Source organism: Physeter macrocephalus, chromosome 18 (assembly GCF_002837175.3).
Source record: "Physeter macrocephalus isolate SW-GA chromosome 18, ASM283717v5, whole genome shotgun sequence".
In the NCBI taxonomy this organism is placed as follows: Eukaryota; Metazoa; Chordata; class Mammalia; order Artiodactyla; family Physeteridae; genus Physeter; species Physeter macrocephalus.
In genome coordinates, this window is record NC_041231.1 from 96,092,394 (window position 1) to 96,119,059 (window position 26,666).

General features: G+C 42.2%; 1 protein-coding gene and 1 long non-coding RNA gene across 3 annotated transcripts in view; one reads left to right on the forward strand and one right to left on the reverse strand.

Moving 5' to 3' along the window:
* Positions 1 to 26,666, forward strand: part of ATXN1 (ataxin 1) — a 328,762-nt gene that overhangs the window by 157,355 nt on the left and 144,741 nt on the right. The gene's annotated exons all lie outside the window — the stretch shown is intronic.
* On the reverse strand, positions 293 to 21,054 carry LOC102990596 (uncharacterized). Its single transcript, XR_447414.4, has 3 exons — positions 20,372 to 21,054; positions 3,677 to 3,937; positions 293 to 530 (listed from the first exon to the last, which is right to left on the reverse strand). It is a non-coding gene; the product is annotated as an uncharacterized lncRNA (long non-coding RNA).

Below are 26,666 nucleotides of genomic sequence, written 5' to 3' on the forward strand. Positions count from 1 at the left end.
CTGCGGGGCACTGCTCATTATCTTCTTGTGGATCAAGTGGAAGACAGTGGCTCTTTCAGTGTAGGAACGGCCTTTCTCCTGGTGCAGTTAAATAGTATCAAGTTCAGAGCAGCCTCTTTAAACTGGGCTCTGGCAGTTCTTTTAGGTTGGTGGGTAGGAGGTAAACTCTTCCAGGCTAAGGTTTCCCAACCAGGATTTGCACCCTGCAATTATTTTATTTATGTGAAGTTTTTGATTGGGATGAAATATTTTTCTGGCTTTCAAAAATCTGAGGTATGCAAGTACAGTCAGCTGTTCGGTGCTTCTCTTGCTGAAAATTGGCTGATTTATTGCTTTTTATCAGGCTACCGGGTTGGGATTTTGAGATTAGTAGCTTTTGTGTGTCAGCTGCTGGTCACCTTTCATGAGGAGGTTTAGGATCCAGTCATTGAAGAGAAGGCACACTATAGGCTTCGAGAAGCTTATCCAGCACAAAACTTACGGGTTTGCCCAGCTCTGCTGCTTTCTGGAGGTTTTACCTCATTGCTAGACTGTGTCATAAAAGAAAAAAAGTTTAGCAGAGTTTTGACCAGGAAAGAGTAAAACTACAGGAAACCCAGGCTGGCCTATGAACATACTACCTTCAAATTTTAGAAAATGAAGAGCCAACTTCGCCTTGGTTTTTTTTGTGTGTGTGTGTATATGTGTAAATATATATTTTATATATATATAATATAGATAGACACAATATATATTGTGTGTATATGTATTATATATATTATATATGCAAATATGTATTTATATATAATATACATATACATATATGTATGTATATGTGTGTGTGTATATATATATAAAAATAACTTTATATTAAGTTTTCAGCTTCTTAATAATTTGGTCAAGAAACTTTTCCAAGCATATATTACCATATTTTTCAGTTGTGTGAGCTATTTTGAATGAGCAAAATGCAGTAATATGAGGGCATATATCAGGGAGAAAAAACATTGAAAAGAAAGATTTCCACTGAGTTTTTATTTCTTGGTTTTCTAAAAATTTGTATTAAATACGCATATTTCTCCATACTTCCTGAGGGTTAAATAGTCATATTAAAGTAAGCTTATTAAACTCAAAATCTCCCAGTGCCTCAGAGTAAATGGATGATGGAAGATGCTGGTTTTTTCATCTGCGTTCATTTTGTACATATGGTCACATTGGTTCTGGTAGAAAGTATGCAGCTCCTGGAATTATTGACCTAAATTCTATTCCTGGTCCTACGGTCAAGTAAGTCTGCAACCTTGGGCAAGTCACTGACCCCCATGAAGTGCTGGCTTATGAGTCTGTATATTGCTCTATGCTACTTGTTTATTGATGTCGCCATCTTGGTGTGGGCTCCCCAGAAGGAGCAGAGCCTCTTGTAACACACTTTAATCTTACTAAAAAAAAATCTCATATTCTAAAGGTTGCTAGGACTATAGAGGAATAATTTGGGGGTCCTGTTGGATCTGGGTGCTACAGTAGCAGTGTGCTTTTCTTGAAAGTATTTTCCCAGTCAGGCAGCTGGTAGAATGCACTTCTGGTAATGTTTTTTTAAAGCATTTTTATCCTAGGAAACAAGTGTCTTATGGAAAAGTGCTTTAGGTTTCAGGTTACATTTAAAAGAACACTGCCGTTACTATAATCAAGATAGCTTTTGTTTTGAACTCTGGTGGTTTTTTTTTTTTCTTTAACCATAGCTTTGAATGCTCATGTGATAACCCTGTCAGATCTCAAACATGAAGTGAGGTTTTCAAAGGCTTTCCAAAGTGTAAACCTTAAGATGCCACACGGCCAACTTTGGAGTCATTTTAAAATCCTTCTTTAAATGGAGTGGGTTGAGAGAGAGGAAGAAAATGCTAGATTCTTTTGAACTCCTAAAAACTTTTTTTTCCAAATTGCATTCACTTGGGGAGGTGGGGGAGGTTCCAGTTTTCTTAGTAACTTTTGAAATTAGTAACCTTTTGTAATCTTGGTGCATTTTTACAACGCTGAATTCACAGTCTCCTCTTACTTTGGTGTCCTGGGTACCCCAAAGCTGTGCCATTTTAATTGGGAAGGCAGGAGGTTTTCAAAGGATGTGTGCTTGCACAGAGATGGGGTATGATAGTGGGTGGAAGAACATTTGAGTAATAATCATGGCAGCCATTGGAATTCGTGGTGTCCCTCCTCAGCAGCCCTTGCACACTGCCCCAGACTCACTACCTGTGTAGTTCTCCTCTGTTTGCCCCATTAACCACCTTTCAAATCTGCCACCGTCTTTCCAGCAGATGGACTTTGCTCCTGAAAGTGTCTCAGGTTGGCTCTAAGGTGCAGTATCTTATGCAGAGAGGAGTGGCAAGAAGACTGACCGAGGAGTCGGGATACCTGGGTTTTACCCATGATGCTGCAGTTGCCTGTATAACCTGGGGCCCCCTAAAGCCCTGGGGACCCATTTTATCCTGAGTAACATGAGAAAGTTGAGTTTAGTGAGCTCTGGTGATTCTTCTGAGTGTCTAACATTGCTTCAGGTGTCAGCCTAGATGAGGCAGACTGGACCTTCGTTTTCCCGTTTGGCTTCTAGGGGTCAGTGATTTGGTACGACCTCAATTTACAAGTGCTTTTAAAACATTGAGCACAGTCTTGTGGTTAAAAGAACAAAACAAGAATTATTATGTCTGGCACTATCCCACTACTCTTTCCAGAGGACCCTCCCAGGGACCATGTGACAATTGAAAGGTGTTTGAGTGCTTTCTGAGAATAGAGTTTTAGTCACTTAAATTTAGGATCCATACTCGTTGGTCTTCTTGAAAATTAAATATGAACCACTTTTGAAATTTAACTTTTTAAAAATAGTCCACCTCTCTACTCAAATATTAGTATATAGGTGAGGAGGCAGCGATCTGTAATTCTTTCCTAAGCTTCTCTTAAGCTTCCTTAAGTAGGTCTTCTCCATGTTGCCTCTTTAAAGCAGCCTTCCCTGGCCTATATTAAATAACACCCACCCCGTCCCTCTCATCCTCTAGCCTACTTTATTTTTCTTTTAAGCACCTTACATATTATACATGCATTTGTTAATCATCCGTCTCCTCAGTTAGACTGTAAGCTCCATGAAAGCAGGGATAACATCATCATCATTATTCCTGGTGAATCCACAACACCTAAAATACTGTTCTTCCTGTAGTGGGCATTCAGTAAATATTTGTTGAGCAACTAAGAGCAGAATAAACGTATGCCCGGGCTTCTCACGTGTGGGCCTAAGCCATTCAGAAAAGGACTATAAACATGGTTCTGATGAGAACTGCTTCAATCTCATAGTTTGGTCAGGTAGAGGCAGGCGTGGAGAGACTAGTTCATTGTATTTTCCTTAGAAGTAGATGTTAAATGTTTATGATGTGTACAAGTCAATGTGGGAAAGGAAACCGTTTGTTTTTTTAAAAAAAAGCGGGGGGGCTTTATAGAACTATCAATAGAGTTTGGGGATTTTCTGATGCTTGAATTCTACACTGTGTTTCCTCTCCTTCTCCATTTGAGTGCTTTGCTGTATGGGTTGTTTGTGAACGGCCTGCCCTGGCATTCTGTGAAGGGTCGGGGTGTTGCCTCATAATCCTATCACTGTTCATGTTTACATCTATTTTCAAAGTGGCGGATGGACTTGGAGTGCCAAGGCTACCTAGAAACTCACCGTTTACTGAATGGCATCATTTTCATTTTCTTTTCTTTTGGTTGATGCACACTTTGGAATTAAAAAAAAAAAAAAAGTGCACCGGAGCCGAGTCCATTGAGTGTTTCTCTGGTGTGCAGGGAGAAGTTGACAAACACCTTCTTAGGGAGGCATCATCCTATGTGGCTTTTGAGAATCACAGGGATCAAGGTTTCTTGAATTTTCAGTGTTTATTGACCCCTTTTCAGAGTAACTGCTCTGAGAGCAGGAGTTACATTATTCCTATGAAGAAATAGAAAGACTCAAATAAACACCCCTGTGCCTATTTAGACAGCATTATGCTGTCTTTATAAGCTTTGAAAAATGGGAGCCGAGTTTCTAGTCTCCAGAGTGAGAGAATTACACATACACACTCTAATCAGAGCGATTTGGGAATTTCCCTATGTGTCTGTCAATCTGTACCTTTTAGATTTGCCATCTGTGATACCAAATTTTTTTTATGATCTCTAGCGCTATCATAGAAAAAAAAAAACTGAAGTAGATAAGGGGATCAGAAGGAAAGGGGAGATTTTACTATTAGGTAAATGAGGGGGGGAAAGTCTCATTTTTTTTAATCCTTGCTTGTAATGGGCCTGCGTGTTATAAAGGCAAAGAGGCTCTCATATTTCATGAGAGTACTCTGGGTGTTCTTTGTGTAACCTCAAGTCTTCTGGAATTTTCTCTTTCACTCATGTCTTTCCCTTTCCCAGACTTCCTCCAATTGCTTCTTACCGACGGCGTCACTCGTTCCCGGCCATGGCTGCCTTGCAGTTGGATGGGGGGCCTTGCATGAGCTGCCACTTCCGACAGTTGATGTCAGCCCTACTTCCTGAGTCTCGGCAGAGGGCAGCCCATCGCAGGCACCCCCGTTCCCCTCGTGTCGTCTTCCCCTCGCGCTCAACCTCCTCCCCTCAGCATCTCGGAGGGGGAAAGGGATATACTTGGAACCCTCAGAAGTTGTGGAAGGACAAATGTTCTTATATCTTCTACAATATCCGTGTCCTGTGGGGGAAGAGGAGGCGTCCACAGCCTGGTCAGGCTGCTTTCTAACTGACTAGTTGCTGTTAGGTAAAAAGGTTTTTTGTTCTATTTAAGTTTTGAATTCACTGAATGAATCCTATGTATGAAAAGGTGGTTGTGTGCCAAGGTGTGCTCAGGTCTGTTAGGGATGCAGGGATGGGTAGTCTGCATTCACTGCTCGCTGGGTTTTCCTCTCTCCAATCACTTTGGGAGGGGCAGAGTCGGGTGCTCCGAAAGGGGTGATGAGTAAGATTCTTCAGATGTGGGCTTTTGGGGAAGGAAGGCTTCACAGAGTGCTGAGCGTCTGAATTAGGCCTTGAAACAGAGGCTGGATTTCAGCGCCATATGTGTGTGTGTGTGTGTGTGTGTGTGTGTGTGTGTGTGTGTGTGTGTGTGTGTGTGTGTGTGTGTGTGTTGAGAAGGCGAGGGAGGGAGGGAGGGAGAGATGATAAACCTAGTCTTCTCTTTTCTTTTTTGTTTTGTGTTTTTTTTTTTTTTTGTGGTATGCGGGCCTCCCTCTGTTGTGGCCTCTCCCGTCGCGGAGCACAGGCTCCGGACGCGTAGGCCCAGCGGCCATGGCTCGGATCCTCCCAGACCGGGGCGCGAACCCGGCTCCCCTGCATCGGCAGGCGGACGCGCAACCACTGCGCCACCAGGGAAGCCCTCTTTTCTTTTTTTAAAAAGATTTATTTATTCATTTTATATTTTATTATTGCTGCATTGGGTCTCTGTTGCTGCGCGCGGGCTTTCTCTAGTTGCGGCGAGCGGGGGCTGCTCTTCGTTGCAGTGTGTGGGCTTCACATCGCAGTGGCTTCTCTTGTTGCAGAGCACGGGCTCTAGGCGCGCGGGCTTCAGTAGTTGTGGCACACGGGCTTCAGTAGTTGCGGCTCGCGGGCTCCAGAGCGCAGGCTCAGTAGTTGTGGCGCACGGGCTTAGTTGCTCCGTGGCATGTGGCATCTTCCCAGACCAGGGCTTGAACCCGTGTCCCCTGCATTGGCAGGCAGATTCTTAACCACTGTGCCACCAGGGAAGTCCTAGTCTTTTCTTTAACTGCTTCTTCATCTGGGCAGATGAGACCTCAGAGGCAGAAATGTCTTTCCATCAGGAATGATGTGCCATGACCACTGACAAAGGCATAGAGTGGGGACTTGGAGGACATGGGAACCATTCTTCTTTAGGGTCATCTTATATAAATATTTATAGGCAAAAGCTGAAGCAAGAACTTGGGCCACTTAAAGAAATGGTACCTCCCCAACCCATGTAAAATGTAGTGTTTTCAGCTGAACTTCGGACAGAAACCACACCCAAAACTAAAAATGCATTTCTCAAGTGGTGTGTCTTTGAAGCACTTGCTGTGGAAGAATCGGTACACACAGAAAGAAGGAAGGGCAAGGATGACTGGGCGGGAGTGCTGCCCTGGGAGGGGAATCTTAAGCCACGGAAAATTCTTCCAGACAGAGATCAGAGATTGATCAGCTCTACCATCTTTGTTATAAATATAAATGAACATGACTGTATAGAAATGACTGATGTAAGTCTTTTCTCTCCAAGTATATCATATCATAGTATTTAAACTATTTTCATTGTTCCTCTAAAAGATTGTTGTTTCTCCTTTGCTTTCTTAGAGAAAAAGTAAGGCTCAGATCGGAACTAAATGACATTTTGTCATAAAGCCAAAACAAAATCTGATAGTTCTTATCAGCAAATAAATTGTTCTTTGGGACTAACGTATAAAGAGAAACAGATAATTTCATTCGTTTAATTTCCCACGTTTTCACTTTTGTAAAATAATCTTTTTTTTAAGACCAGAAAATAATTTAACCCCTCCTTCCCTCAACATATATTCACATTAAATTTCCAGTGCTTAGTATGTAATGAATTCCGGGAGGGAGACTCTTAGATTGAAGGAATTAACCCGTCCTCTCTATGTCCTGAGGATTATGTTAACCTTTTGCAGACACCTGAATAAGAATGTTACATGATTCAAAAAAGTCATTTTCTACAAGCATAAAATGCTTTTTAGCGTGAGATAGGTTTCAAACAGCTAATTTTACTCTGTTGGGGGATTTTAGTGTTTCAACATCAGTTTTGTTTTAAAAAAATTTATTTATTTATTTATTTATTTTTGGCTGTGTTGGGTCTTCGTTGCTGTGCGCAGGCTTTCTGTAGTTGCGGCGAGAGGGGCTACCCTTCGTTGTGGTAAGCGGGCTTCTCATTGCGGTGGCTTCTCTTGTTGCGGAGCACGGGCTCTAGGCGCGCGGGCTTCAGTAGTTGTGGCATGTGGGTTCCATAGTTGTGGCTCGCGGGCTCTAGAGCACAGACTCAGTAGTTGTGATGCATGCGCTTAGTTGCATCACAGCATGTGGGATCTTCCCGGACTAGGACTCGAACCCATGTCCCCTGCATTGGCAGGCAGATTCTTAACCACTGCGCCACCAGGGAAGTCCAGTGTCAGTTTTCTATTTGTGCTTATGTTCTGAAACAACTTCCTTAAGTAGAATCCCCCAAAGTGGAAATATTAATGGGATACAAATGGCAACCTCCTTCAGAATCTTTTTGTTTCCAAAACTCAAGTTCCTGTCATGCTCTTTGGACTCTTCACCATCTTCTTCCACCTTTAAATCTTCTTTCCCAATACCTTTATCACACATGTCTCGTGACCATTTCCCTTCCGGCCACGACTGTCTAGCACTAGGACTTGTCCACAGTGCCAACAGAATTTGCTGCTTGGGACCCCTGCACGGGTACTGGGCTGTGCTACATCTTTCATTCTGTACATCAGCCATCCTTACAGACATTGGGACATCGATGTTTTGCATATCTGGAAATGAAAATGCTCTTGCTAAAATTGTTTTCTAAAAATTTCCATTAGGTTGCTTTTCATTTCATTTTTCTTTTTTTTTTTTTTTTCCTGCAGTCTTTACAACTTGAATAGAACTGAAAAATTGTAATTTCTCCAGGGCTAAAACCCAAGACTTTGATAGGCAGTCTTAATGTCTGGGTCTCCTACAAGTTGCTATCCTCTATCAGCATTGTAAACCTTACCCTGCAGAACAAAGAGAACTGGACACAAAGAAAGTTCCCTTCTCCTACCATTGCAAGCCCTAGTTTCTCAGCGTCTTTTGTCTTTTCTTCCTTGTTCTCCAAGAAGAGGGAGTATGAGATTAGGATGCAGTTGTTCAGAACAGGGACAGCTATTGCCTGTGCAAACAGATTTTTTTTCCCTTCCCTTTCTTTGGCAACCTCAGTTGTTCTACCTGTTTCTGGCTCTCCTGCTTCTGCTATGAACAACCTCCCGCCCCCCACTTTCAGGAGACTAATAAATATGTAAATGTCCGTTGGCTCCTGCATATCTACAAGCTCACATAATTCAGAATAGTCATTCAGCCTGTATCTTCAGTGAGTTTCTTGCCCCGTCTCTGTCACCACCACATCAAGTACAAGTGCAGATTAAAGGATAGTATGTGAAGGTGAGAGCTATCCGCTGGGTAATGTTAGTCTGTCATTCCTTTAGTGGAGCAGATTCGCTGCCAATTGGTATCTTGTTGCTGTCACCAGAATTTACAATCCAGGTTGCCCACACTCTGCTGGCGATCTATTTCTGAGCCCCAGCAATGATGCCCGTTGTCCTAGCAACCTGCTGGCTGGCACTTCCCTAAAGGCAAGCAGAGGAATGGCAGTGGATGACGGAGGCCTCCAGAGGGTCAGAAGGGAGGTGGCAGTCACCTTGCTCAAAGAGGGTTTTCCATTTCCTTCATCTGGGCAGGCCTCCAGGAAGAGTATGTCAGTATCATGGGAGCGTCACTTACTAAGGTTCGTGGACCACATGGTCTTTCTGGTGCAGATAGCATCCCATGGAGAATAACAAACGGATTAATGGACAGTCCAGGCAGAATGTGGGGACTGCCAGGCCAGGACGTTAGGTGATCTCAGAACATTAGATGGTATCAGTGTTCCTTGTGAACGGGGTTAATGTTCCCATTGCTTTTTATCAGCGTTGGTGTTCAGAGTTGGGGACATGGGTGGATATTTGGGAGGAATCAGAGGTTAAGGGAGGAGGATAAAGGGAAACACCACAGTCAATCTTGGCTCCTTTTCCTGTTGACGGGTGTGGCCTGAAAGCAGTTGAGTGTAACTAGAGTTCTCCGACTGGGCTCGAGTGATTATCGGTGTTCGCAGCGTTGCAAAGGAACACCCCTTGTCCTCTTCTCTTTAATTACTCTCCTCCGCCGTTGAAGTCCAATTGAATTGGCATTAAGTGACTTTTTTCCCCTCTTCTGATTTGGATCCAAAAGAACACAGAAGCCTTCTATCTTAAAGCCCCTAACTTAGTTGGCGTTGCCTAGATTAAGTCTAAAATTGGGCAGTCAGCTGACCGTGGATATCTTGGGACTTAACTGCATAGCCGTGTATCAGAGAAGCCCCTAGCCAGTGCCTTTGGCTGACATTTTTTCCTAGGGAGTGCGTCTGTCTCTCTTGGCTTGGAGATGTCGGGATATTTTTCACAAAAAAAGGGTGCTGGGGAGCCAGGGAATCTGGTGAAAGGGATGTCCCCAGAACATTTGAAGCCCAACCCCAGTGACATAAAATGTCATTAGTACCTTTCATTATTAAAAGAATTTTTGTATTTGCGGAGACCTTTTAGTATTTGCTCCACAGAATGACCAGACTTAGCTGAGATAACAGCATGCACCTGTGTCTTCAGGATGGGGAAGCCGGTTAGGGTGTAACTGAGCATTTCTAGTACGTTCTGTATCCTCAAGCAGCGGTGTGCATGCCTATCTAGCACATTTTATATACTCAGCATATATTAACGCCCCCTTTCATTCCTAGAATAAGGATAGATAATGAATATCTGGAACTGGACCTAAGAGAAATAATACTTGGACAAAAAAGAAACTTCCAAGGGCGTTGTTTGTACTTTCAGAGCATCTTACGTTTCCAAGATGTTTCTTAAATAACTCAGTTTTGTTTGACAAGCATGTGGTATGCCCAGCAGGTCATTATGTTAAGTCGTTGAAATGGTTTAAACTGTGGAAGACAGTGTGTGTTTCTAGAACGATAAATATCTCTTAGGTACATTTTGTTAGGGTGGAGAAGCAGAGTTGATTTTTTTTTTAAAGGATCATTATGTAACTCTTAATTCAATATTTAATGCTAAGTATTCATTGTTCTTCATGGTACACAGGCAAGGAAATCAATTCTCTCATATTGATACAAATAGTAGATACAGACTGTGAATTACATTAAAGTTGGAAGACTAAAGTCCTTCTCTAGGTTGGTTGGTTTTTTTAAAAGAAATCTGGTGAAGCAGATGATAGCCCAGTTAGGACTCATGAACTTCATGCTTCATACTGTTTTTTATCACAACCTATCTAGATATACAGTAATTGGAAGCACATCTAGAAGAGAAAGAACCTGTTACCTCTCCCCGTTGAATTTGTTTTCAGTCACAGAGGTAGGTGTGAATCTAAATGTTAACAGTTAAGGAGACCATGGGGGTTCCTTGGGCTTGGTCCAGTAGCAGGAGCATCAGGCTAAGGACGGACGCCTGGGTTTTCGTCTCCTTCCCACCCCTCTGAGACCATGGGCAAGCTACGTTCTCTCTCAGTGCCTCTATTTCCATGTCTTCCGAAGGAAGGCAGTTCTTACTTCCATTTGACAGCATGAGATTTAAAGGTATTCGTCCAAATAAGGGCTTTTGGACACATCTGTGGGTTCGATCCTAGACCTGCCACTCATTAGTTGTGTGTCCTTGGGGAAATTGCCCCCCTTCTCTGAGTCTTATTTGCCTCATCTGTAAAATAGGGCTGGTCATACCTATGCTGCAGGATTGTTGAGAGAATTAAATGAGAAAATGTGAGTTAAATTTTAGCCCAGGTATTGCTCCCTGGTCACCGTGGCAGCTATAATGCTGTTAGGATAATAAATTTCACAAAACAAAATTTATCGTGATGTGTTGCCGAAATGAACAGGTGAACAGTTGCCACTCGCTAGTCTCTCTGTTGTAGAGATGTTTCCTCTGTAATAGGAATCGTCATTAACTGTCAGTGTCACTGCATCGCCAGCGAAGTCCGTTATGTATTGTCAGAGTCTTCTGCTTCTTTGACATATATGGTAGAGTAATTATGATGGTGAAGGTGGGAGCATTTGTCAGAATTATCCATGTGCATACTCTAAGGGGCCTTGGAATTTTAGGTGAATTTTTTCGTATTAGTCAAACTGAAAGGTACAGTGAGTTTGGAAGATACAATAGTCTCATCTATAAAAAGAGGAGGGAGATTCCCAAAGGCTATTGATATGAGTGGAACTCTAAAAAAAGAAAAACTATAATATTTTGACGTAGTTACCATGTCTAGGTGGTGATACGTGAAAGTTACCTGGTCTAATTCTTTGAAATTAAAGATAGAAAAAACCAGAAGATAGAGGTATACATTCCTGTGTCTTCTTTCATTTACTAGGTGTGTGCGCTAGGGAAGGCATCCACAACAGCTAAAAAGAGCTTCCAGTCACTGGGAAAAGAGATGAGAAAATAGGCAACTCCTTTACACTGTGGCTAGGGCTCTTTTAGTGGTACCCAGAGGATGCCATGGATGGAAACCAGTGTGGCATCTTCTGGGGTCAGAGAACTCTTCATTCCCAGACCTGCAAGACCGACAGGTGTTAACCTGGAAACAAAGTGGGTGTATCAGTTGGCATATATATGTAACAAGCCACCCCAATGTTTAGTGGCCTTGAAACAACAAGCATGTATTATTTCTTATGATTCTGTGAGTCAGCTGGGCTATTCTAGGCTAGCCAGCTTGGCTGTGACTGGTTGGTCCTTGATGGCCTCACTCGTATGTCCAGCTGTAAGGCTGGTTGGGAGAGGGGAGCTTCCACTGGGACTGCTGGTCCCTGCTCCACGTGGTCTCTCATCCTCCAGGAGGCTAGTCTGAGCTTTCATATTGCAATCTCAGGGCTCCCGGGAGCAGCAAGAAAGGATAAACTCCAGCACACAAGTGCTTTTTAACCTCTCCTTGCAACATCTTTGCTGATTTCCCTGTGGCTAAAGCAAGTCACCCAATAAGTCCAGATTCAAGGGATGGGGGAAATGCCAGCTTTAGTTGGTCACATGATGGACAGTGTGTGCCAAGCTCAGAGAGGAGAGAGAACATGACATGTTGGAAAAGTGCAAATAGTCCAGAGCCGCTAGAGCAGAGCAGGTGAGAAGTGTCAAGGGAGGGGCCAGATCACCAAGTGTCTTTTCAGAAAGCTCTGCGGAGGAGTTTGCAGTGTATCTTGAAGACAGGAGAGAGTCCTTGAAAGATTTTAAGCAGGATGTTGACATTATCAATTCGTTATGTAAAAACTCGGTTAATGGCAAAAGCCTAAAAGCATTTGTTAGCCTAGGCAATTCAGGAAAGTTTCCAAAGAGACGTCCCAGGGATCATTGGAGAAAACAGAAACACTACAACTGAGAGGTGGTTCCAGGTTGACGTGGGCTTTCTAAACAGTGGAACCAGAAAAGAGGATGGTGCGCCTCCAAGGAAAGGCAGAGGCGCTCAGGTGGTACACAGTGTCTATGTGAAGTCTGCCGGGAGGGCTCAGAACACATTAAGGGAGTCAGACCTTGCAGGCAACGTTTATTGCATCACTTCCCGGTGGGGTCCTGCCCGCTCCTGTGTACTGGGGTTTCTGAACAAATACCTACCGATGGGCTGGTTGAAAGACCCATAAAGAAAGTGTCTTTGGCTGATAGGTAATATTACAACGCCACGGCAGCTGAAGACTCTTCTTTCCAACAGGTTTCCCTGTGACGCCTCAAAATAGGCAGTGTGTTCCAGGGGCCCTCAGACGCTCTAAAAAAAAAAATCCTTCTTTACCCTCCGATGGGACCAGGGCTCACTCGTTAATTTCAGGAAGTGACCTTTTAACTGTGCGATTAAGTGTCACTCTTTAAAAATACTAAAATAGAAATGACTGTTTCATTTCACTAAATTCAACTCACCGAGACTGAGAACTTGTGGTTTTCACTGGTCCGTTTGGGACCCAGTTTGTTGTCACCGAAACTGCACGATATTGGGTGGGAGTTGGCAGGGTCCTGTTCAGGCTTTGGGGTTATAACTCCAATGTGCTAAGTGCTATCTTTTATAGATTAAAAAAAAATGGGGGCAGGGGACACCTAAATGTGCATTAAACAGATAATAATTTGCCTTGTTTTCTTTTTAATTTTCCAGTAAAAAAATAGGAAGTACAGAAGAGTGTAGACAGGGTGGTGCAGGCTGCTGCGGTGGCCTGAGTTGTGCTCTTTGCTTTGAGGGCCACCTTTCCTGACCTTGAAGTTGACAGCAAGTAAAAATCAAGGGGATAGAGGAAGACAAGGCAAGGAGGACTAAAAGCCCAGAGCAGGGTCCTCTGGGAGCAGGCGGGCCAATTTTGTAGCTCAGAGCCCTACATTTTCTCCACTTAGAGGGTTTTAAAACCAACCTCTGGTGAGGATACTTGATGGTATTAGCTCTTCATTTTGTGCTCACTGATACAAGTGTTGGGTTAGCTCTGAAATCAATCGGGGGAACGGCTCTGCCCCTTTGCGGCTGGAGGCTTGGCCCCTGTGCCTGGCAGGGTGATCGCCAGGTACTGCTACTTGGTTGGGGGCGCATTTTCAGACAGGAGAGGGTTTGAGAGACCCCGATGCTGGGTCAGAGGCTAAAGGCATTTGTTTGCTGCTGAGAAACAGCAAGCATTTTAGACATTCTTAGCAGAAAGTCTCAGACAGTTATGTGGAGGACGGATCGATGTGTGGAAGGGGACCTCATAATTTAAAATGTCCCTACGTGGTGAGCTTTATTGTCCTGTGAAATGGAAATGAAAACACGGCGTGTTTGGGAGTTCTCAGTTCTGCTCATTTGCTTTCCTAGCAGATTACTGCACAAACACTGACTCATTGCATCTGATCTTGAAAGGAAAATACGGTTTGCTGTGTTCTGCCAGGTCTGGTTTCCAGCACAGAGTCTAGAACAGTGACAGGTGAAGGAGAGAGCCCAGCCATATAGGTAAAGGAAGGTCCAACTCCCATATTCTTTCTGTACAATAAGAGGTTTTGCATGAAATATTAATCAAAATAATATGTCTCTTTACAAATACTTATTCAATCTGTCTGAGGACATGTAGAGTATAGAGGAGGAAAATAGAATCTTATTTTTGAAAAGCGGGTGAAGATGCAGGTGTGTGTATGCTGCCACCTGTGCATTATTTCACTGGGTTTTGTCACCTTATTTTCTCACCCACCTGTGCTTTCTGTGGTACCTGAAGCAATGTAACCAGGCTAATAAGTCCACAAGGGACATGAGTACACAATTAAAATTAACACTGTGATCAAAACCACCTCCTGACAGATTGCCAACAAACACATGAAAGGATGGTCAACGTCACTAATCAATAGAGAAATGCAAATCAGAACTACAGTGAGGTAGCAGCTCACACGGGTCAGAATGGCCATCACCAAAAAATCTACAAACAATAAATGCTGGAGAGGGTGTGGAGAAAAGGGAACCCCCCTCTTGCACTGCTGGTGGGAATGTAAATTGATACAGCCACTATGGAGAACAGTATGGAGGGTCCTCAAAAAACTAAAAATAGAACTACCATATGACGCAGCAATCCCACTACTGGGCATGTACCCTGAGAAAACCATAGTTCAAAAAGAGTCACGTGGGCTTCCCTGGTGGCACAGTGGTTGAGAGTCCGCCTGCCGATGCAGGGGACGCGGGTTCGTGCCCCGGTCCGGGAAGATCCCACATGCCGTGGAGCAGCTAGGCCCGTGAGCCACGGCCGCTGAGCCTGCGCATCCAGAGCCCGTGCTCTGCAACGGGACAGGCCACAATGGTGAGAGGCCCGTGTACCTCAAAAAAAAAAAAAAAAAAGAGTCATGTACAACAATGTTCACTGCTGCAGCACTATTTACAAAAGCCAGGACATGGAAGCAACCTAAATGTCCATCGACAGATGAATGGATAAAGAAGATGTGGCACATATAGGCAATGGAATACTATTCAGCCATAAAAAAATGAAGTTGAGTTATTTGTAGTGAGGTGGATGGACCTAGAGACTGTCATACAGAGTGAAGTAAGTCAGAAGGAGAAAACAAATACCATATGCTAACACATGTATATGCAATCTAAAAAAAAGGGTTCTGATGAACTAGGGACAGGACACGAATAAATACGCAGACTTAGAGAAAGGGAGGGTGGGAGGGAGATGCAAGAGGGAGGAGATATGGGGATATATGTATATGTATAGCTGATTCACTTTGTTATACAGCAGAAATTAACACACTACTGTAAAGCAATTATACTCAAGTAAAGATGTTAAAAAAAAAAACACCCCACCTCCTGCACCTTTTGAGAAGTTTTAATAATACGCTGAAGTCTGAGTGAGTGGAACTTTCTTTGAAGCTACCCTTGATCACCTCCGTTATTAATGTACAGAGGCAGTCATGTCAGCTAAGGTCTGACAGGTGGTGTGGAGACCGTAATGCTTGCTAAGTATTCTGAGGATCTTATAAGGAGAGCCTCTCCTGATATCACAGTAGATCTCTCTCTGTCTCTCTAACACACACACACACACACACACACACACACACACACACACACACACACACACACACACACACACACCCCTGGTGGGCCACACCTTTAGTGGTGCTTGTGGGTGGATCCAGGCTGAGTACGTTCCCAGGAGTACAAGGGGCAGGACTTCCTGAGGGGTGGCATTGCCAGGGCCAGCACCTCTCTCTGTGGGTCTTGTGATGAGGTGCTAAGACAGTGGTGTGCTCTCCTGAAGGCAATGCAGCTACAGGGAAGCAGCGTGACTCCAGAAAGCATGGAAGCCTTGCATTCAGCTGGCTCTCTAGCCCCAGATTCTAGGATAAGTGGCACAAAGTCATAGCTTACGTTAAAGCCCCTCTGATCCACTCTCTTATCTCTTATACCGCTCGCATATCTAGATTCTTTGAACCTAACCTTTTCATTGCAGCTGACTCAGAAATGCAGAGTTCTGAAGCCTGTGTATTTACTTATTCCATCTCAATCTTAGATTTGCTGACCATACTTCAGTTCATGAAACTGGAAACTCCAAATTAGTTTCCATAATGAAATATGTAGCCGCAGCTGAAAATTGTTTAGCAGAAGCCGTGTTGATTTTAGGATTAAACTCCTAACGAGTTTTGCCTTGTGACTTTTTGTATTGCTGGGAGTCTTTCAGATAGAAGGGAGGGGTCAGGATGGAGAGCAGAGCTAGGCTTCTGTGAAAACCTGTGGCGAAAGGTCATCAGTGGCATGGAGAGAATTTCCAAGTAGCACAATTTGATTTCACCAGTTCCTGCGGACTTGTTTTTTTTTTCACTGTCTGGACTCCCTCTTCTCCTTTTGGACCTCATCTTTCCCCTCTCCCAAATACCTCAAATCAGTTCATGCACCTTGGTTGACCTGTGGAGAAACAGTCTAATAAAGACATATGAAGCTGTTAGGAACCTTGGCCAGGATAGTTGCACTTTGCAAAAAGCTCGGGGACCCAAGGATTGAATTTTTTTTTAATGGTGGAATTGCAGCTGATCCTGGAGGAGATCTTCTGGGTGTCATTTTTTCAAACATATTAGGAAGCAAGCAGCTGCCCATCTAATCAATACATGCTATCTGTTCTGTCGTCTTTGCAATAACTTTTCATATATAATAACTAATAACAATCTTTATAATACTCTAAAAACTTTGCATATCGATTTCAAAGCTATGGTGTACTTCACCAACTTTCTTTTGTTCCCACTTTTAAAATTGTGATAAAATACAACAAAATTTCCCATCTTAACTGTGCATCTTTAAGTGTATAGTTCAGTGGTATTAAGTACATTCACCTGTTGTGAAGCCATCACCGCCATTCCAGAATGCTTCTCATCTTGCAAAATGGAAACTCTATACCATCAAGCTCTAACTCTCTATCCTTCCTCCTCCCAGCCCCTGGCGAGTACCATTCTACCTCTGTCTATGGATTTGACTACTGTAGGTACCTCAAACAAGTGGAATCATACAGTGTGTGTCTTTTTATAACAGGTTGATTTCATTTTTCATAATGCCCTCAAGGTTCATCTGTGTTGGGGCATGTGTCAGAATTTTCTCCCTTTTTAAGGCTGGATAATATTCCATTGTATGTATAGACCACCTTTTTTTTTTAATCCATTCATCCATTGATGGACACTTGGGTTGCTTCCACCTCTTGGCTGTTGTGAATGATGCTGCTGTGAACATGGGTGTGCAAATATCTGTTCAAGACACTTCACCAGCTCTCTTTTATGTGCTTGCTGGATCCAGTTGTTTCAAGAAGACATGCACCTACCCCCTTTGAGCCTTTTTCATGATAGAACTAGGTAGACTTTCTGCCCGGTAGTGTTATTTGAAGTATCTTCTCTGCCATCTCTCACCTGATACCTGCAATGCCACTAATAGCAGTTCAGTCCTCTAGAATTGAGCAAACCTTCCTCTTGTTTTACATTAAAATGCAAATGACCCTGGGACAGAAGCTATAGATAAGATTTTAGCACCTTGGTGTGAATTAGTTTAATCAAATCCTGTCTTAGAAGCTTTATCTGTCCCTCTCCCTAGTTCTTAACTGTTGGCTCCCTGTTACGTCTGTTTTATTTTAATTTCTATTAGACATATATTACTATATTTATAGCCTTGCCTTATTACTACAAGCATCACACTGTATTAAAATTGCTCATTTATATTTTGCATCTCCTGATAGATTAGACGCTTCTTAAGGACAGGACCCTTGTACAATTTATGTTGGTTTTTCAGGCCCTAGTAAATGTTACACACAGACAGCTCTAAATAAACATTCATTTATTCATCAGGCATTTACTGAGTGCCCACTCTGTGTCTGCAAGTGAATCTTAAAATTCTGCCTTTCTGGTTTTGGGTGGCTGAAGAGCAACTGTGTCCACTGTACAGTTTTGGAAGATTTTAGAAACCTTCAAATCTGCCCTCCTATATTTTTAGGTGCAGAGACTTGATCCGGATGAGTCACTCAACCTCTCAAATAGTTTTCTATCACAAATCTACCCACTATTTTGTGCTTCTGTTCAGAAGCAGCATTAATCTAAGTAAGTGTACATTCTTCCATTCAAAATTAAGACAGCAAGGCAGGAGACTATGTCCCTTTTACCTTCTGGACATGACTTCTAATGTACTGTTTTTCTCCCTTTGCTGCTGAGGAATGATTCAGTGTACATTCTCAAGCAGCACTGAGAACTCCTGGTGGTTCTAAATCTCAGTATCTCCAGTGTCAGGCATGGACATTTTATAAACGCATGCATTAACTTAGCACATTGTTAATAGTAATCTCCTTAGAAAGGGGGCTGGGGTTTGATTCCTTTGGTGAATATGATCTTGTGTTGAGTTGTAACTGTGTACCTCCCTGTATACTCATAGCCCAGGGATAACATACACTCCCTAACAGTATGTCCCCCTTTATCAGGTAGTGGTTATTACCTTGTAAATGAGTTTATTTATCCCAAACTAAATGATTAGGCTCTAGCCTCAGAGTGTGTTAGTTCTCTGTGATGTTACTATCAAGGTTAATAGGAGACAGATTATCATTTTGGTTTATATTGTTGTTCCCGCTGTCATCCTGTGATTATTGCTACAGTTCCCTGTTTGGTAGGTAAACAGAGTTAAATATTAAGTGGTCACTAGATTGAAACAGAAATTGGATAGCTTTACCAAGAGCACATCCATGTTTTATAAGGAACAGAAAAAAGCAGGAATAAATGGAATCTTCAATCTTTTAGTCTTCTTTTAGAAAATAGTTTGGCTTTTTCCCCTACTAAAATTTGGACAGGGTTGTTAGCAGGTAATAAAGTTTAAGGTCAACTGTTCTTAAAAAATTTTCCCTTCTGGCTCTCTCATACTCCTGCTTTAATGCAATAGAAATGAAAGTTACAGGAAAGATAATTGCAATATGCCTAAAAACTGAACTACAGTAAATAGCTCTAGTGAGTTTATGCCCATAGAAAGGGAGAATTCAAAACAGATGGCTTTTGGTTAAAGGTATTTCCTGTAACAGATTGCAAGATGAAACTGTCAGCTTAGGAAAGATGATAAAGATAATCTTTTAAAACACTGGTGCTGGGATACCTGTTTCGCTATACCATTCCTCCCTACCTTGAGGACCACTACCATCACCACTCCCCCCTCTGTATGTAAAGCAACAGTTCTGATGGATAAGAACAAACAGCGAAATCCAGCACTGGTGATTGGACCATGCGTCCCTCAGGTTTGTGGATGGGGAACCCATCTCAGCTGAGGAGAAACTGTGAGTCATGCTAATTCCTGGTCACGTTGCTACATTATCTCCATAAATAATTTGCATCATGGGGTATTTATGCATATCTTGTGCATTTTACTGTTATTTTTAGCCAGGAATTTTTTTTTTTTTTTTTTTTTTACAATAACAATTTTTTAAATAGACTAGTCAAGAAACCGTCCTCCAGAGTCCAGGAAACAAGCGCTGGGAATATGTGGAGGTCTGTCTCCTTCCCTTTCCAGACATTTCTCTTTGCTGCTGCTGTCGCCGCTCCTGCCGTTAAGTTTTTTAACTTTAGTTCTTTGGAATTTCCATTGTTTTTTCCCCTTAGGCATCAGACATGGCTGTTGACGTAATTTGTATCACGAGAGGCTGCACCACAGTGATCTAAAGCGAGCACTGGCTTTTGTGTAAGGCACTGGCTAGTCTACCCTTAACAAGGAGAACGTTATCGGAGCCTTGAGTTCTGAGATGGAAAGAGCGTTACCTCTTCCATTTGAAAAAATTAGTCTCTTAGAAGTAATCTCTGCAATAGCTTTTAGAGGAGTTAGGAAACTACAGAGAAGCAACATAAAAATCCTACCATGTTGCTGTCGCCAGTAAATGTTGGCATTTGAGTGTTTTCTTCCAGAATATTTTCTATGCATACATATACAAATAAATGGAGGCAGCGTTACAAAAATGGCATCATAATTGATAGACTCTTCTGAACCTTCTTTTCTCACTTCGGAATCTGTTGTGAACGTCTTTCCTTGTTAATAAATATAGGTCTTTAAAACATCTATGGCTTCTGAGTTTTTCAGCGCATGGGTATAAGAGTGAAAATTCTCTGGCTTCACCAATTGTAGGTGCCCTTTCTCCTCCCTCTCATTTTCTCTTTCCTGCTGGGATCCACTGTAGACCTCTTGCTCTGACCTTAACTATGGTAAGATGAGAAACCTGACTGAGGAGAAGATCTAGGACCCTACTTGCTAGAGAGCTACGCCCTTGGGTTCCCTCCTCCTGCTTAGGACTTTTGAGAAAGTATTACTCTTCCACCTTGGCCTCCTTAACATAGCTCAGCATGTCTTCTCTTGGAAATTTTACTTTCCCTTAGATTCCCAGTATCTTCTGTTGACTTTCCCTCAGGGCTGTTGACTGATAACCTCACCTGTAGTGGGGTTCCCTTTCTCGCATGCCTCTCGACCTAAACCTAACAGATGCTTCCTTGTACCTCATTTTGACTCTGTCATGTCCCTTCCCAGTTGTCCAGCGTGACCTCACTCACCTTTCAGATCCCATTTTGAACTCCTAAGTACAGCCCAACACCTCCACTCTTACCTCCAGTTACTTGTCAACTTGTGACCTCTGTCAAGTGCAGTGCTCTGCTGACGACTCTTCCCAGTGGGTTCTACCTCTAAACCTTGCCCGTCACCTCCATCTGAAACACCGCGTCCTCCCAGTTCTTGACTCACAAACCAGTCCCTGCTGGTCTTTCAAAGCCTGGCTGGGAGTCATCTTGATGGCATCTTCTCTGATGAATTCCACTGGGCCCCAGCCAGTATCTGGAAAGTCATCTGGAGGGAAAAATCTCAAACAGCTGACAGTACAGTTTTGTTTTTTTAATTAACAGACTTTAATTTTTTTAGAGCAGTTTTAGGTTTACAGAAAAGTTGATGGGAAAGTACAGAGAGTTCCCACATTTGCTGCCTTGCCCCTCCCCCAAGCACCGTGTCCCTTGTTATTAACCAATATTGATATATTGTTATTAACTGACGTCCAAGGTTTACAGTTGAGTTCATCCTGTTGTACATTCTATGGGTTTTGACAAAGGTATAAGGATATATGGTATCAGTGGTATATGATACTGTACCCACCATTACAGTATCATACAGAATAATTTCACCACCCTAAAAATCCCATGTTCCACCTATTCATGGAGCACAACCCCCTGCCTCCCAACCCCAAAACCCTTAATCTTTATACTGTCATCATAGTTTTGCCTTTTCCAGAATGTCAGATAGTTGGACCAATACATACAGTATGTAATCTTTTTACATTGGCTTCTTTCGCTTAGTAATGTACATTTAAGGATCATCCATATCTTTTCATGGCTTGATGACTCACTTCTTTTTATCGCTGAATAATATTCCGTTGCACGGATGTACTACAGTTTATCCATTCACCTGCTGAAGGACATCTTGGTTGCTTCCAAGTTTTGGCAATTATTAATAAAGCTGCTATAAACATCCACATAAAAGTTTTTATACGGACATAAGTTTTCACCTCCTCTGGGTAAATACCATGGAGTGTGATTGCTGGATCACATGGTGAGAGTATGTTTCATTTTGTTAGAAACTGCCAAACGCTCCATCAAAGTGCTGTACCATTTTGCGTTCCCTTCAGCAGTGAATGAGATTTCCTGTGGCTTCAAGTCCTCACCAGCATTTAGTGGTGTTAGTGTTCTGGATTTTGGTCATTCTGGTAGGTGAGTAGCGGTATCGTTGTTTTAACTTGAAGTTCCCTAATGACATGTGATCAGGAGCGTCTTTTCGTATACTTATTTTGCCAGCTACAGATCTTTTGTAGTAAGGTGTCTGTTCAGGTTTTTTGCCTATTTTTGTAACTGGATTGTCTATTTTCTAATAGTATCATTTTTCCTATAGCTTTATTTTTGTGGTTATTTCTTCGTTAGATCAGGCTGGTTCTTACTGCTTGTTAGATTGTGCGCTACTTGAAGGCATGCTCTCCTCCCTTGATAAACCCCTGTGTCTCCCACAGTGATGTTCACTTCTGAGTCCTCCTGAATGTGAGGCTATCTACATCTTTATGTATCCAGGACGCTTCTTTGTTACAATATCCAAGACGAGCAAGAATCAAGAATGTAGCATAACATGGATCACCGTGTTTAGGTCCATTTCTGAATCTGGTGTTAAGTTTCAGAAATTCCTTGGTCCCTTTGCATTAATTCCTAAATTTGACTCTATGCTTTAAACTTTTTAATAGCATATTTTTAAAATGTTGTTTCTGATGCCTGTTTAGTTTTCCCTACTGACTACAAAAGTCTTTTCTTTTGTTTTAAATAGGAGTATAGTTGCTTTACAATGTTGTGTTAGTTTCTACTGTACAAAGAAATGAATCAGCTATGTGTATACATACATCCGCTCCCTCTTGGGCCTCCCTTCCATGCCCCGCCCCCCCAATCCCACCCAGCTAGGTAACCACAGAGCACTGAGCTGAGCTCCGTGTGCTATACAGCAGGTTCCCAGTAGCTATATCTATGGTAGTATAAATATGTCAATCCTAGTCTCCCAAGTCATCACCCCCCCTCCCGTGTCCACACGTCTGTTTTCTGCGTCTGCCCTGCAAATATGTTCATCTGTACCATTTTTCTAGGTTCCACGTACATACGTTAATATACAATGTTTGTTTTTCTCTTTCTGATGTACTTCTCTCTGTATGACAGACTCTAGGTCCAACCATGTCTCTACATATGAGCCAATTATGTTCCTTCTTTTTTAACTTTTTATTTTATATCGGAGTTTAGCTGACTAACAGTGTTGTGATAGTTTCAGGTGCCCAGCAAAGAGACTCAGCCATACATGCGCGTGTATCCATTCTCCCCCGAACTCCCCTGCCATCCAGCCTGCCACATCACACTGAGCAGAGTTCCCTGTGCTATACAGTAGGTCCTTGTTGGTTATCCTTTTTAAATACAGCAGTGTGTACATGTCGATCCCAAACTCCCTGACCATGCCTTCCGCCCATCCTTCCCCACTGGTAACCATAAGTTCTCTAAGTCTGTGAGTCTGTTTCTGTTTTGTAAATAGGTTCATTTATATCATTTCTTTTTAGATTCCACATATAAGGGATATCGTATGATATTTCTCTGTCTGACTTACTTCACTCAGTATGTTGATCTCTAGTTGAATCCATGTTGCTGCAAATGGCATTATTTCATTCTTTTTAATAAAGGCCGAGTAATATTCCAATGTATATATCCAGAAATATTTAATTTTTTTTCTCTGAAGACTGGAACATGAGATGGATACCCCTAAATCTTCCTGTTTTGTTAGCTGAGTTTAATTTTACACTATTTACAAAACCCAGAAAGGTTTTCCCATAAGGTACAATTCACTAGCAGTTCTGGACATCCCATATTCATTCCTGCATTTAGTAATTCTCCATATATTTATTGAATGCCAGCCACAGGCCCTGTACCGGGAGAAGGAAATAGAAGCTTTGGCCTGAAGAAGCTCACAGTCTTGACTCTGGTGCTTGGCTCACCAAACACCTTGTTTCTCTTCCACCAAATTCCAAGCTTTCTGTTTGTGGATACAGTTGAATGCTGTTTGCAGACTTGTCCCTGCTTGTAGTAAGCAGCCATCTTACTCGTTAACCACATTACAAGCTCATGAGTTAGAGAAAAAAAACCAAAGAGATCAGTGAGTAGTGGTGCTGTTTGGTTTCCTGGGGAGAGGACTGCCCCAGTGATGCTAGGAGAGCCATTGCCAGTGCCACTCTCCATGTGTGCTCGCATTTTCTATACGTTCAGCAAACATCTTCAGCATCTTAGAAAGACAAAGAAAGCACAGCCAAAGATAGAACCCAGGGGGATGACAACTTTTTAACCTTTTCAACAACCACGTTTCAGTTCAGTTTGTTCCTGTTGGCTTTGAGAAGGGGGAAGAAAAAGAACTCTTAATTACAAAGGCCACGTTTCTTGCAGCTATACTATTTTCAGTCCTATATGATTTGAACAGCTGAAGTGGCAAGTGCTTGCTTTTAAATGTGGAGAGAAGGTGCCCCCATTTAGTGCTTAGAAAATGTTGACTTCTATTTAAACAAAAGGAGAATTCTCCGCGCCTTTTTGTTCTGTACAGCATTAGCCCTTGGAGGAGTCTCCTGCTCTCTCCTGCCCTTTTTGTTTGTTTGTTTTGTCCCCTTGGATCAGGCGTGTTCACAGACTACCACCAAAGTGGGGCTCAAAGAGGTTAGAATGAGGCCCATGGCTGGATTTCTGGAAGGGCCTCTTCATGACGCTCAGGAACAGGGTGGGCTGCATCTCTCGCCTGGAAAGTCCATTCCCAAGATAGAACTTTGATCCCTGTGGCTGCAGCAGCCTGGTCGGCATTCCTACAAGGTCCCAAGAACAGGGCAGAAGCTATTTATTGAACACTGAGTCTGGGGCTAGGTGCCTTTCATATGTTATTTCTTGTAAGATGTAGAGGTATCTCAACAAGGTGGATATTGCCATCTCCATGTTGCAAATAAGAGAGGCTAGACAAAACGGAAGTGAGTCAGCTCAAAGTTAGCCTACTAATAATAAACATGCTGGTTTTGACCCTAAGTCAGTCTGAGTAATAAAACCCATGCCCTCTCCACCACAGCGCATTCCTTCCCTTGAATCAGAAAGTACCCAATGGGAAAGGTGATGGCAGGGGCCACGGTATCACAGGCAGATGAAACTCTTTCTACCCCCATCCCTCTGTTCTCTGAGAACTGTTCATGTGTGCAAACACGTTGCATCCATGATGTCTCCAGCCCTTCGCCTGCTTAACTCCAAACATGATAAAGAAGATTAAATAGACCATGGAGACATTACTTACATCCAAGTGTTTGCTATCATGTGGGAGGAAAGTTGCCCAAGAGCTCTGTTTTTTTCTTTTTCTTTTCTCGCCCGTATTTAGGCAAGAGCTACAGCAATAATCACCCACAGGTACAAATATCATCCACTGCCTTTACTTGACGATTTACAAATATTTTTAGTACCAGCTCTTTTTCTTTTCTTTTCTTTTTTTTTTCTTTTTTGCAGTTGAGTCCAAAATACTTATTTTATGGCATTGACTTGATATTTTCCATGCTATAGTATATTACGTGCAGTGATGAATCATTAAAAAAAAAAAGTATAGAATTTAATATTATAATAAACAGGTCAGCAAACATTATTCTCTTCTTCACTTTCCAAATCCTAAGATATCCCCCGCTGCAGGGCCCTGTTCACTTTATTGTTATTTTTTAGTATCAGTTCCTTTTTCAAACACAATCTTAGGTGAAACCTCAATATATAAAACTGATAAAGGAAAAATTTGTTAGATTTCAGTGTATAATGCTGACTTATAAAACCCAGAAAAAGAACAAGGAGGCTTTGTGGATGAACACAGAAATTTGAAATCAGTGTTACGGATGACGGCTGTAGGCTTTTCTAACTTCAGTTTCCAATTTATTCCCTTTTGTTGTTGATAATTTTTTTTTTTTTATATTGTTGCACAGTATTGAGAAAATCTTGGTTCCCTAAATCTTGCAAGTAATGACAGGGTATTGTATTTTTTAAAAACAGCTACCTTGCAATCTCAGGATATTTTTTTCACTTAAACTTAGCCACTTAAAACTTACTCACTTCAAAGGAAGAGTAGAAGTGGCTTCTTTCAAAGTTGAAATCATTAACAATATGAAACAATTTGCATTTTTTAATTGGTAAGGCTGCAATTTGGGGAACCAGTGATAGTTTCCTCAGCTAGTCTAAATCTTCCATTAGTTGCAGAAAACACCTTTCAAATTATAACATTAATGAGATTCTCAATGATGTCTTTAACAAGAGAAAAAGAAGAAGAAACTTACGAGCCTGGGGACCCATCTCTGTCTATTCCATTTCAGAAGGCACCACTTACCTTGTTGTGCATGGCGAGTCCAATCTTTGATTTCCATGCTGACATTTTGCTACCATAAGCATGGTTACCTAGGTCACTCCAGTGCCAATATCTCAATTTTGTTACACCATTTTCTGCCACACACTTACTTCTTATGCCAAAATTCACTGAAGACAAGAACTCGGGCTGTGTAGTTTGGCCTTAGTAATTGAATGTCATGTACCCATGCTATGCTAGGATGCTTACTTGTGAACTTACATGTAGGTGGCCATAGGAATATCTTAAGTTTATATGTTAAGAAAGGGAAAAATAAGGGTAGAGCTACAACCTTTCTAATTAAAGGACGGCAGTATATGTGCTGCAATGACAGGAGAAACATTTTGAGATACGCAGAAACCTGGTAGTGTGCTGGTCCATAGGTAATCTCCACCACGTCAGAATGGAAGTTACCTTTAATTATCAGGATGACTAAGAATCTCACTTCTGGAGAACTCTGCTGTCATCTCCTTTAACCCTCACAATAACAACAACAGCAAAATCAACTAAATATTTAAGATACAGAGATTTACTATCAAAGCGGGATTAAGGAAATGCTTCATGCTAGCAAGAATGCTTTAGAATTCTCTCCACCAAGGATGTTCGAGGCACAGCGGTTTGGACACCCCCACACACACCTGCTACAGACTTTCCCCTTGTGCCTTAGCCTAGCTCAGTGGTTTCTAAACTTCAGCGTTTGAGATAATTATCGCACATGGCGGTATAAACAAAAACCTTCTAGACTATCCTTGACGCACGGTCTAGGCCCTAGACTCTAGGGGACTTCTATTCATTCAGTAATACTTAGTGCATTCCCTGTGCCAGCATTCTTAGGGGTGCTGGGTCAGCGCAGTGAACAATGTCCCGGACTCTCAGAAGCTCCATTCTAGAGTGGAAGATAAACAGCAAACAAACAGGGAATATATGCTGCAAGGTCAGCTGTGATGAAT